A 14118-nucleotide genomic window follows, 5' to 3' on the forward strand; every position below is an offset into this window, starting at 1 on the left:
TCAAAACATAGTCAGTAAGAAGAGTCAGTCTTCTTGTACTTAAGTCGGCATTGTGCCTTTTGTATTTAATTCCGATGCAATTTCTGTTTTTCATCTTCAATAAGGAGGTCCGAGGGATACAGTAAACCTGAAGTGAAGCATCGGCATCTATAACTAGTGTCACAGGAATGGTTCAAAACACAGACAGTACGAAAAGTCAGTCGTCTTGTACTTAAGTCGGCATTGTGCCTTTTCTATTTAATTCCGATGCAATTTCTGTGCTTCATCGACAATAAGAAGGTCAGGGGGATACAGTAAACCTGAAGTGAAGCATCCGAATCCATAACTAGTGTCACAGGAATGGTTCAAAACATAGTTAGTAAATAGAGTCAGTCTTCTCGTGCTTCAGTCGGCATTGTGCCTTTTGTATTTAATTCCGATGCAATTTCTGTGTTTCATCGTCAACAAGAAGGTCAGAGGGATACAGTAAACCTGAAGTGAAGCATCGGAATCTATAACTAGTGTCACAGGAATGGTTCAAAACATAGTCAGTATGAAGAGTCAGTCTTTATGTACCTAAGTCTGCATTGTGCCTTTTGGGTTTAATTCCGATGCAATTTCTGTGTTTCATCGTCAATAAGAAGGTCCAAGGGATACAGTAAACCTGCAGTGAAGCATCGGAATCTATAACTAGTGTCACAGGAATGGTTCAAAACATAGGCAGTAGGAAGAGTCAGTCTTCTTGTACTTAAGTCGGCATTGTGCATTTTGTATTTAATTCCGATGCCATTTCTGTGTTTCATCGTCAATAAGAAGGTCCAAGGGATACAGTAAACCTGGAGTGTAGCATCGGAATCTATAAGTAGTGTCACAGGAATGGTTCAAAACATAGACAGTAGGAAGAGTCAGTCTTCGTGTACTTATGTCGGCATTTTGCCTTTTGTATTTAATTCCGATGCAATTTCTGTGTTTCATCGTCAATAACAAGGTCCAAGTGATACAGTAAACCTGGAGTGAAGCATCGGAATCTATACCTAGTGTCAACGGAATGCTTCAAAACATAGTCAGTCAGAAGAGTCAGTCTTCTTGTCCTTAAGTCGGCATTGTGTCTTTTGTATTGAATTCCGATGCAATTCCTGTGTTTCATCGTCAATAAGAAGGACCAAGGGATACAGTAAACCTGGAGTGAAGCATCGGAATCCATAACTAGTGTCACAGAAATGGTTCAAAACATAGTCAGTAAGAAGAGACAGTTTTCTTGTTCTTATGTCGGCATTGTGCCTTTTGTATTTAATTTCGATGCAATTTCTGTGTTTCATCGTCAATAAGAAGATCCAAGGGATACAGTAAACCTGGAGTGAAGCATCGGAATCTACAACTAGTGTCACAGCGACGGTTCAAAACATAGACAGTAAGAAGAGTCAGTCTTCTTGTACTTAAGTTGGCATTGTGCCTTTCGTATTTAATTCCGATGCAATTTCTGTATTTCACCGGCTATAAGAAGGTCGGAGGGATACAGTAAACCTGAAGTGAAGCATCGGAATCTATAACTAGTGTCACAGGAATGGTTCAAAGCATAGACAGTAAGAAGAGTCAGTCTTCTTGTCCTTAAGTCGGCATTGTGCCTCTTTTATTTAATTCCGATGCAATTGCTCTGTTTCATTGTCAATGAGAAGGTACAAGGGATACAGTTAACCTGGAGTGAAGCATCGGAATCTATAACTAGTGTCACAGGAATGGTTCAAAACATAGACAGTAGGAAGAGTCAGTCTTCTTGTTCTTAAAACGGCATTGCGCCTTTTGTATTTAATTCCGAAGCCATTTCTGTGTTTCATCGTCAATAAGAAGGTCCAAGGGATGCAGTAAACCAGGAGTGTAGCATCGGAATCTATAACTAGTGTCACAGGAATGCTTCAAATCATAGACAGTAAGAAGAGTCAGTCCTCGTGTACTTAAGTCGGCATTTTGCCTTTTGTATTTAATTCCGATGCAATTTCTGTGTTTCATCGTCAATAAGAAGGTCCAAGGGATACAGTAAACCTGAAATGAAGCATCTGATTCTATAACTAGTGTCACAGGAATGGTTCAAAGTATAGACAGTAAGAAAAGTCAGTCGTCTTGTACTTAAGTCGGCATTGTGCCTTTTCTATTTCATTCCGATGCAATGTCTGTGTTTCATCGTCAATTAGAAGGTCAGATGGATACAGTAAACCTGAAGTCAAGCATCGGAATCTATAACTAGTGTCACAGGAGTGGTTCAAAACATAGACAGTAAGAAAAGTTAGTCGTCTCGTACTTAAGTCGGCATTGTGATCTTTCTATTTCATTCCGATGCAATTTCTGTGTTTCATCGTCAATTAGAAGGTCAGAGGGATACAGTAAACCTGAAGTCAAGCATCCGAATCTATAACTAGTGTCACAGGAATGGTTCAAAACATAGTCAGTAAGAAGAGTCAGTCTTCTTTTACTTAAGTCGGCATTGTGCCCTTTGTATTTAATTTCGATGCAATTTTTGTGTTTCATCGTCAATAAGAAGATCAGAGGGGTACAGCAAACCTGAAGTGAAGCATCGGATTCTATAACTAGTGTCACAGGAATGGTTCAAAGAATAGTCAGTAAGAAGAGTCAGTCTTCTTGTACATAAGTCGGCATTGTGCCTTTTGTGTTTAATTCCGATGCAATTTCTGTGTTTCATCGACAATAAGAAGGTCCAAGGGATACAGTAAACCTGAAGTGTAGCATCGGAATCTATAACTAGTGTCACAGGAATGGTTCAAAACATAGTCGGTAAGATGAGTCAGTCTACTTGTACTTAAGTCGGCATTGTGCTTTTGGATTTAATTCCGATGCAATTTCTGTGTTTCATCGTCAATAAGAAGGTCTAAGGGATACAGTAAACCTCAAGTGAAGCATCGGAATCTATAACTAGTGTCACAGGAAAGGTTCAAAATATAGTCAGTTGGAAGAGTCGGTCTTCATGTACTAAGTAGGCATTGTGCCTTTTGTTTTAAATTCCGACGCAATTTCTGTGGGTCATCGTCAATAAGAAGGTTAGTGGGATACAGTAAACCTCAAGTGAAGCTTCGGAATCTATAACTAGTGTCACAGGAATGGTTCAAAACATAGACAGTAGGAAGAGTCGTTCTTCTTGTACATAAGTCGGCATTGTAACTTTTGTATTTAATTCCAATGCAATTTCTGTGTTTCATCGTCAATAAGACGGTCCAAGGGATACAGAAAAACTGAAGTCAAGCATCGGAATCTATAAGTAGTGTCACAGGAATGGTTCAAAACGTAGCCAGTAAGAAGAGTCAGTCTTCTTGTACCTAAGTAGGAATTGTGGCGTTTCTATTTTATTCCGATGCAATTTCTGTGTTTCATCATCAATAAGAAGGTCAGAGGGATACAGTAAACCTGAATGAAGCAGCGGGATCTATAACTAGCGTCACAGGAATGGTTCAAAACATAGTCAGTAAGAAGAGTCAGTCTTCTTGTACTTAAGTCGGCATTGTGCCTTTTGTATTTAATTCCGATGCAATTTCTGTTTTTCATCTTCAATAAGGAGGTCCGAGGGATACAGTAAACCTGACGTGAAGCATCGGCATCTATAACTAGTGTCACAGGAATGGTTCAAAACACAGACAGTACGAAAAGTTAGTCGTCTTGTACTTAAGTCGGCATTGTGGCTTTTCTATTTAATTCCGATGCAATTTCTGTGCTTCATCGACAATAAGAAGGTCAGGGGGATACAGTAAGCCTGAAGTGAAGCATCCGAATCCATTACTAGTGTCACAGGAATGGTTCAAAACATAGTTAGTAAATAGAGTCAGTCTTCTTGTACTTCAGTCGGCATTGTGCCTTTTCTATTTAGTTCCGATGCAATTTCTGTGTTTCATCGTCAACAAGAAGGTCAGAAGGATACAGTAAACTTGAAGTGAAGCATCGGAATCTATAACTAGAGTCACAGGAATGGTTCAAAACTTAGTCAGTATGAAGAGTCAGTCTTTATGTACCTAAGTCTGCATTGTGCCTTTTGGGTTTAATTCCGATGCAATTTCTGTGTTTCATCGTCAATAAGAAGGTCCAAGGGATACAGTAAACCTGAAGTGAAGCATCGGAATCTATAACTAGTGTCACAGGAATGGTTCAAAACATAGACAGTAGGAAGAGTCAGTCTTCTTGTACTTAAGTCGGCATTGTGCATTTTGTATTTAATTCCGATGCCATTTCTGTGTTTCATCGTCAATAAGAAGGTCCAAGGGATACAGTAAACCAGGAGTGTAGCATCGGAATCTATAAGTAGTGTCACAGGATTGGTTCAAAACATAGACAGTAGGAAGAGTCAGTCTTCTTGTACTTAAGTCGACATTGTGCCTTTTGTATTTAATTCCGATGCAATTTCTGTGTTTCATTGTCAATAAGAAGGTCCAAGGTATACAGTAAACCTGAAGTGAAGCATCGGAATCTATAACTAGTGTCACAGGAATGGTTCAAAGCATAGACAGTAAGAAAAGTCAGTCGTACTGTACTTAAGTCGGCATTGTGCCTTTTCTATTTAATTCTGATGCAATTTCAGTGTTTCATCGTCAATAAGAAGGTGAGAGGGATACAGCAAACCTGAAGTGAAGCATCGGAATCGATAACTAGTGTCACAGGAATGGTTCAAAACATAGACAGTAAAATGAGTCAGTCTTCTTGTACTTAAGTCGGCATTGTGCCTTTTGTGTTTAATTCCGATGCAATTTCTGTGTCTCATCGTCAATAAGATATACCAAGGGGTACAGTATACCTAAAGTGAAGCATTGGAATCCATAACTAGTGTCACTGGAATGGTTCAAAATATGGACAGTAAGAAGAGTCAGTCTTCTTGTACTTTAGCCGGCATTGTGCCTTTTGTGTTTAATTCCGATGCAATATCTGTGTTTCATCGTCAATAAGAAGGTCAAAGGGATACAGTTAACCTGGAGTGTAGCATCGGAATCTATAACTAGTGGCACAGGAATGGATCAAACCATAGACAGTAAGAAGAGTCAGTCTTCTTGTACCTAAGTCGGCATTGTGGCGTTTCTATTTAATTCCGATGCGATTTCAGTGTTTCATCGTCAATAAGAAGGTCCGTGGGATACAGTAAACCTGAATGAAGCATCGGGATCTATAACTAGTGTCACAGTAATGGTTCAAAACATAGTCAGTAAGAAGAGTCAGTCGTTTTGTACTTAATTCGGCATTGTGCCTCTTGTGTTTAATTCCGATGCAATTACTGAGTTTCATCGTCAATAAGAAGGTCTAAGGGATATTGTAAACCTGGAGTGAAGCATCGGAATCTATAACTAGTGTCACAGGAATGGTTCAAAGCATAGACAGTAAGAAGGGTCAGTCTTCGTGTACTTAAGTCGGCATTTTGCCCTTTGTATTTATTTCCGATGCAAGTTCTGTGTTTCATCGTCAATAAGAAGGTCCAAGGGATGCAGTAAACCTGGAGTAAAGCATCGGAATCTATACCTAGTGTGAATGGAATGGTTCAAAACATAGACAGTAAGAAGAGTCAGTTTTCTTGTACTTAATTCGGCATTGTGCCTTTTGTATTTAATTCCGATGCAATTTCTGTGTTTCATCGTCAATATGAAGGTCCAAGGGATACAGTAAACCTGGAGTGTAGCATCGGAATCTATAACTAGTGGCACAGGAATGGATCAAAACATAGTCAGTAAGAAGAGTCAGTCTTCTTGTACTTAAGTCGACATTTTGCCTTTTGTATTTAATTCCGATGCAATTTCTGTGTTTCATCGTCAATAAGAAGGTCCAAGGGAAACAGTAAACCTGAAGTGAAGCATCGGAATCTATAACTAGTGTCACAGGAATGGTTCAAATCATAGTCAGTAAGAAGAGTCAGTCTTCTTGTCCTTAAGTCGGCATTGTGCCTTTTGTATTTAATCCCGATGCAATTTCTGTGTTTCATCTGCAATAAGGTCAGAGGGATACAGTAAACCTGAAGTGAAGCATCGGAATCTATAACTAGTGTCACAGGAATGGTTCGAAACGTAGACAGTAGGAAGAGTCAGTCTTCTTGTACTTAAGTCGACAATGTGCCTTTTGTATTTAATTCCGATGCAATTTCTGTGTTTCATTGTCAATAAGAAGGTCCAAGGTATACAGTAAACCTGAAGTGAAACATCGGAATCTATAACTAGTGTCACAGGGATGGTTCAAAACATAGTCAGTAATAAAAGTCAGTCTTCTTGTACTTAAGTCGGCATTGTGCCTTTTCTATTTAATTCAGTTGCAATTTCTGTGTTTCATCGTCAATAAGAAGATCCAAGGGATACAGTAAACCTGGAGTGAAGCATCGGACTCTACAACTAGTGTCACAGAAATGGTTCAAAACAGAGACAGTGGAAGAGTCAGTCTTCTTGTACTTAAGTCGGCATTTTGCCTTTTGTATTTAATTCCGATGCAATATCTGTGTTTCATCGTCAATTCGAAGGTCCAAGGGATACAGTAAACCTGGAGTGTAGCATCGGAATCTATAACTAGTGGCACAGGAATGGATCAAAGCATAGACAGTAAGAAGAGTCAGTCTTCGTGTACTTAAGTCGGCATTGTGCCTTTTGTATTTAATTCCGATGCAATATCTGTGTTTCATCGTCAATAAGAAGGTCAAAGGGATACAGTTAACCTGGAGTGTAGCATCGGAATCTATAACTAGTGGCACAGGAATGGATCAAACCATAGACAGTAAGAAGAGTCAGTCTTCTTGTACCTAAGTCGGCATTGTGGCGTTTCTATTTAATTCCGATGCAATTTCAGTGTTTCATCGTCAATAAGAAGGTCCGAGGGATACAGTAAACCTGAATGAAGCATCGGGATCTATAACTAGTGTCACAGTAATGGTTCAAAACATAGTCAGTAATTAGAGTCAGTCGTTTTGTACTTAATTCGGCATTGTGCCTCTTGTGTTTAATTCCGATGCAATTACTGAGTTTCATCGTCAATATGAAGGTCTAAGGGATATAGTAAACCTGGAGTGAAGCATCGGAATCTATAACTAGTGTCACAGGAATGGTTCAAAGCATAGACAGTAAGAAGAGTCAGTCTTCGTGTACTTAATTCGGCATTTTGCCCTTTGTATTTATTTCCGATGCAAGTTCTGTGTTTCATCGTCAATAAGAAGGTCCAAGGGATACAGTAAACCTGGAGTAAAGCATCGAAATCTATACCTAGTGTCAATGGAATGGTTCAAAACATAGACAGTAAGAAGAGTCAGTTTTCTTGTACTTAATTCGGCATTGTGCCTTCTGTATTTAATTCCGATACAATTTCTGTGATTCATCGTCAATAAGAAGGTCAGAGGGATACGGTAAACCTGAAGTGAAGCATCGGAATCTATAACTAGTGTCACAGGAATGGTTCAAAGCATAGACAGTAAGAAAAGTCAGTCGTACTGTACTTAAGTCGGCATTGTGCCTTTTCTATTTAATTCTGATGCAATTTCAGTGTTTCATCGTCAATAAGAAGGTGAGAGGGATACAGCAAACCTGAAGTGAAGCATCGGAATCGATAACTAGTGTCACAGGAATGGTTCAAAACATAGACAGTAAGATGAGTCAGTCTTCTTGTACTTAAGTCGGCATTGTGCCTTTTGTGTTTAATTCCGATGCAATTTCTGTGTCTCATCGTCAATAAGAAATACCAAGGGGTACAGTATACCTAAAGTGAAGCATTGGAATCCATAACTAGTGTCACTGGAATGGTTCAAAATATGGACAGTAAGAAGAGTCAGTCTTCTTGTACTTTAGCCGGCATTGTGCCTTTTGTGTTTAATTCCGATTCAATTTCTGTGATTCATCGTCAATAAGAAGCCCCAAGGGATTCAGTAAACCTGAAGTGAAACATCGGACTCCGCAACTAGTGTCACAGAAATGGTTCATAACATAGACGGTTGAAGAGTCAGTCTTCTTGTACTTAAGTCGGCAATTTGCCTTTTGTATTTAATTCCGATGCAATTTCTGAGTTTCATCGTCAATAAGAAGGTCCAGGCAAACAGTAAACCTGAAGTGAAGCATCGGAATCTATAACTAGTGTCACAGGAATGGTTCAAAACATAGACAGTAGGAAGACTCAGTCTTCTTGTACTTAAGTCGGCATTGTGCCTTTTGTATTTAATTCCGATGCAATTTCTGTGTTTCATCGTCAATAAGAAGGTCCAAGGTATACAGTAAACCTGAAGTGAAACATCGGAATCTATAACTAGTGTCACAGGAATGGTTCAAAACATAGTCAGTAATAAGAGTCAATCTTCTTGTACTTAAGTCGGCATTGTACCTTTTCTATTTAATTCACTTGCAATTTCTGTGTTTTCATCGTCAATAAGAAGGTCCAAGGGATACAGTAAACCTGGAGTGAAGCATCGGAATCTATAACTAGTGTCACAGGAATGGTTCAAAACATAGACAGTTAGAAGAGTCAGTTTTCGTAAACTTAAGTCGGCAGTTAGCCCTTTGTATATAATTCCGATGCAATTTCTGTGATTCATCGTCAATAAGAAGGTCCAAGGGATACAGTAAAACTGAAGTCAAGCATCGGAATCTATAACTAGTGTCACAGGAATGGTTCAAAGCATAGCCAGTAAGAAGAGTCAGTCTTCTTGTACTTAAGTAGCCATTGTGGCGTTTCTATTTAATTCCGATGCAATTTCTGTGTTTCATCGTCAATAACAAGGTCAGAGGGATACAGTAAACCTGAAGAGAAGGACCGGGATCTATAACTAGTGTCACATGAATGTTTCAAACCATAGTCAGTAAGAACAGTCAGTCTTCTTGTCCCTAAGTCGGCATTGTTCTTTTTAATTTAATTCCGATGCAATTTCTGTGTTTCATCGTCAATAAGAAGGTCCAAGAGATACAGTAAAACTGAAGTCAAGCATCGGAATCTATAACTAGTGTCACAGGAATGGTTCAAAACATAGTCAGTAGGAAGAGTCGGTCTTCATGTACTTAAGTCTGAATTGTGCCTTTTGTATTTAATTCCGATGCAATTTCTGTGTTTCATCGTCAATAAGAAGGTCCAAGGGATCCAGTAAACCTGAAGTGAAGCATCGGAATCTATAACTAGTGTCACAGGAATGGTTCAAACCATAGACATTAGGAAGAGTCAGACTTCTTGTACTTAAGTCGGCATTGTGCCTTTTGTATTTAATTCCGATGCAATTTCTGTGTTTCATCGTCAATAAGAAGGTCCAAGGAATACAGTAAACCTGAGGTGAAGCATCGGAATCTATAACTAGTGTCACAGGAATGGTTCAAACATAGACATTAAGAAGAGTCAGTCTTCTTGTACTTAAGTCGGCATTGTGCCTTTTGTATTTAATTCCTATGCAATTTCTGTGTTTCATCGTCAATAAGAAGGTCAGAGGGATACAGAAAACCTGAAGTGAAGCATCGCAATCTATAACCAGTGTCACAGGGATGGTTCAAAACATAGCCAGTAATAAGAGTCAGTCTTTCTGTACTTAGGTAGGCATTGTGGCGTTTCTACTTAATTCCGATGCAATTTCTGTGTTTCATCGTCGATAAGAAGGTCAGAGGGATACAGTAAACCTGAGGTGAAGCATCGGAATCTATAACTAGTGTCACAGGAATGGTTCAAAACATAGTCAGTAGGAAGAGTCGGTCTTCATGTACTTAAGTCGGCATTGTGCCTTTTGTATTTAATTCCGATGCAATTTCTGTGTTTCATCGTCAATAAGAAGGTCCAAGGAATACAGTAAACCTGAAGTGAAGCATCGGAATCTATAACTAGTGTCACAGGAATGGTTCAAATCATAGCCAGTAAGAAGAGTCAGTCTTCTTGTACTTAGGTAGGCATTGTGGCGTTTCTATTTAATTCTGATGCAATTTCTGTGTTTCATCGTCAATAAGAAGGTCAGAGGGATACAGTAAACCTGAAGTGTAGCATCGGGATCTATAACTAGTGTCACAGGAATGGTTCAAAGCATAGTCAGAAAGAAAAGTCACTCTTCTTGTACATAAGTCGGCATTGTGCCTTTTGTGTTTAATTCCGATGCAATTTCTGTGTTTCATCGTCAATAAGAAGGTGCAAGGGATACAGTAAACCTGAAGTGAAGCATCGGAATCTATAACTAGTGTCACAGGAATGGTTCAAAACATAGACAGTAGGATGAGTCAGTCTTCTTGTACTTAAGTTGGCATTGTGCCTCTTGTATTTAATTCCGATGCCGTTTCTTTGTTTGATCGTCAATAAGAAGGTCCAAGGGATACAGTTAACCTGGAGTGAAGCATCGGAATCTATAACAAGTGTCACAGGAATGGTTCAAAACATAGACAGTACAAAGAGTCAGTCTTCTTGTACTTAAGTCGGCATTGTGCCTTTTCTATTAAATTCCGATGCAATTTCTCGTTTCATCGTCAATAAGAAGGTGCAAGGGATACAGTAAAACTGGAGTGAAGCATCGGAATCTATAACTAATGTCAATGGAATGGTTCAAAACATAGACAGTAAGAAGAGTCTGTCTTCTTGTACTTAATTCGGCATTGTGCCTTTTGTATTTAATTCCGATGCAATTTCTGTGTTTCATCGTCAATAAGAAGGTCCAGGGGATACAGTAAACCTGAGGTGAAGCATCGGAATCTATAACTAGTGTCACAGGAATGGTTCAAAACATAGTCAGTAGGAAGAGTCGATCTTCATGTACTTAAGTTGGCATTGTGCCTTTTGTATTTAATTCCGATGCAGTTTCTGTGTTTCATCGTCAATAAGAAGGTCCAAGGAATTCAGTAAACCTGAAGTGAAGCATCGGAATCTATAACTAGCGTCACAGGAATAGTTGAAACATAGACAGTAAGAAGAGTCAATCTTCTTGTACTTAAGTCGGCATTGTGCCTTTTGTATTTAATTCCGATGCAATTTCTGTGTTTCATCGTCAAAAAGATGGTCAGAGGGATACAGTAAACCTGAAGTGAAGCATCGCAATCTATAACTAGTGTCACAGGAATGGTTCAAATCATAGTCAGTAAGAAGAGTCAGTCATCTTGTACTTAAGTCGGCATTGTGCCTTTCGTATTTAATTCCGATGCAATTTCTGTGTTTCAACGTCAATAAGAAGGTCAGAGGGATACAGTAAACCTGAAGTCAAGCATCGGAATCTATAACTAGTGTCACAGGAATGGTTCAAAACATAGCCAGTAAGAAGAGTCTGTCTTCTTGTACTTCGGTAGGCATTGTGGTGTTTCTATTTAATTCTGATGCAATTTCTGTGTTTCATCGTCAATAAGAAGGCCAGAGGGATACAGTAAACCTGAAGTGTAGCATCGGGATCTATAACTAGTGTCACAGGAATGGTTCAAAGCATAGTCAGAAAGAAAAGTCACTCTTCTTGTACATAAGTCGGCATTGTGCCTTTTGTGTTTAATTCCGATGCAATTTCTGTGTTTCATCGTCAATAAGAAGGTGCAAGGGATACAGTAAACCTGAAGTGAATCATCGGAATTTATAACTAGTGTCACAGGAATGGTTAAAAGCATAGACGGTAAGATGAGTCAGTCTTCTTGTACTTAAGTCGGCATTGTGCCTTTTGTATTTAATTCCGATGCAATTTCTGTGTTTCATCTTCAATAAGAAGGTCTAAGGGATACAGTAAACCTCAAGTGAAGCATCGGAATCTATAACTAGTGACACAGGAAAGGTTCAAACATAGTCAGTAGGAAGAGTCGGTCTTCATGTACTAAAGTCGGCATTGTGCCTTTTGTATTAAATTCCGACGCAATTTCTGTGTGTCATCGTCAATAAGAAGGTCAGTGGGATACAGTAAACCTCAAGTGAAGCATCGGAATTTATAACTAGTGTCACAGGAATGGTTCAAAACATAGACAGTAGGAAGAGTCAGTCTTCTTGTACTTAAGTCGGCATTGTGCCTTTTGTATTTAATTCTTATGCAATTTCTGTGTTTCATCGTCAATAAGAAGGTACAAGGGATACAGAAAAACTGAAGTCAAGCATCGGAATCTATAACTAGTGTCACAGGAATGGTTGAAAACGTAGCCAGTAAGAAGAGTCAGTCTTCTTGTACCTAAGTAGGAATTGTGGCGTTTCTATTTAATTCCGATGCAATTTCTGTGTTTCATCATCAATAAGAAGGTCAGAGGGATACAGTAAACCTGAATGAAGCATCGGGATCTATAACTAGTGTCACAGGAATGGTTCAAACATATTCAGTAAGAAGAGTAAGTCTTCTTGTACTTAAGTCGGCATTGTGCCTTTTGTATTTAATTCCGATGCAATTTCTGTTTTTCATAGTCAATAAGAAGGTCAAAGGGATACAGTAAACCTCAAGTGAAGCATCGCAATCTATAACTAGTGTCACTGGAATGGTTCAAAACATAGACAGTACGAAAAGTCTGTCGTCTTGTACTTAAGTCGGCATTGTGCCTTTTCTATTTAATTCCGATGCAATTTCTGTGTTTCATCGACAATAAGAAGGTCAGGGGGATACAGGAAACCTGAAGTGAAGCATCCGAATCCATAACTAGTGTCACAGGAATGGTTCAAACATAGTTAGTAAATAGAGTCAGTCTTCTAGTACTTCAGTGGGCATTGCGCCTTTTGTATTTAATTCCGATGCAATTTCTGTGTTTCATCGTCAATAAGAAGGTCAGAGGCATACAGTAAACCTGAAGTGAAGCATCGGAATCTATAACTAGTGTCACAGGAGTGGTTCAAAACATAGTCAGTATGAAGAGTCAGTCTTTATGTACCTAAGTCTGCATTGTGCCTTTTGTGTTTAATTCCGATGCAATTTCTGTGTTTCATCGTCAATAAGAAGGTCCAGGGGATACAGTAAACCTGAAGTGAAGCATCGGAATCTATAACTAGTGTCACAGGAATGGTTCAAAACATAGACAGTAGGATGAGTCAGTCTTCTTGTACTTAAGTTGGCATTGTGCCTCTTGTATTTAATTCCGATGCCGTTTCTGTGTTTCATCGTCAATAAGAAGGTCCAAGGGATGCAGTAAACCAGGAGTGTAGCATCGGAATCTATAACTAGTGTCACAGGAATGCTTCAAATCATAGACAGTAAGAAGAGTCAGTCCTCGTGTACTTTAGTCGGCATTTTGCCTTTTGTATTTAATTTCGATGCAATTTCTGTGTTTCATCGTCAATAAGAAGGTCCAAGGAATACAGTAAACCTGAAGTGAAGCATCGGAATCTATAACTAGTGTCACAGGAATGGATCAAACATAGACAGTAAGAAGAGTCAGTCTTCCTGTACTTAAGTCGGCATTGTGCCCCTTGTATTTAATTCCGATGCAATTTCTGTGTTTCATCGTCAATAAGAAGGTCAGACTGATACAGTAAACCTGAAGTGAAGCATCGGAATCAATAGCTTGTGTCACAGGAATGTTTAAAACATAGACAGTAGGAAGAGTCTGTCTTCTTGTACTTAAGTCGGCATGTGCCTTTTGTATTTCATTCCGATGCCATTTCTGTGTTTCATCGTCAATAAGAAGGTCCAAGGGATGCAGTAAACCAGGAGTGTAGCAGCGGAATCTATAACTAGTGTCACAGGAATGCTTCAAATCATAGACAGTAAGAAGAGTCAGTCCTCGTGTACTTAAGTCGGCATTTTGCCTTTTGTATTTAATTCGGATGCAATTTCTGTGTTTCATCGTCAATAAGAAGGTCAGAGGGATACAGTAAACCTGAAGTGAAGCATCGGAATCTATAACTAGTGTCACAGGAATGGTTCAAACATAGTCAGTAAGAAGAGTCAGTCTTCTTGTACTTAAGTCGGCATTGTGCCTTTTCTATTTAATTCCGATGCAATTTCTGTGTTTCAACGTCAATAAGATGGACCTAGGGATACAGAAAAACTGAAGTCAAGCATCGGAATCTATAACTAGTGTCACAGGAATGGTTCAAAACGTAGCCAGTAAGAAGAGTCAGTCTTCTTGTACCTAAGTAGGAATTGTGGCGTTTCTATTTAATTCCGATGCAATTTCTGTGTTTCATCATCAATACGAAGGTCAGAGGGATACAGTAAACCTGAATGAAGCATCGGCATCTATAACTAGTGTCACAGGAATGGTTAAAACATAGACAGTAAGAAGAGTCAGTCTTCTTGTA

The sequence above is a fragment of the Schistocerca piceifrons genome, chromosome X (genome assembly GCF_021461385.2).
Source record: "Schistocerca piceifrons isolate TAMUIC-IGC-003096 chromosome X, iqSchPice1.1, whole genome shotgun sequence".
NCBI lineage: Eukaryota > Metazoa > Arthropoda > Insecta > Orthoptera > Acrididae > Schistocerca > Schistocerca piceifrons.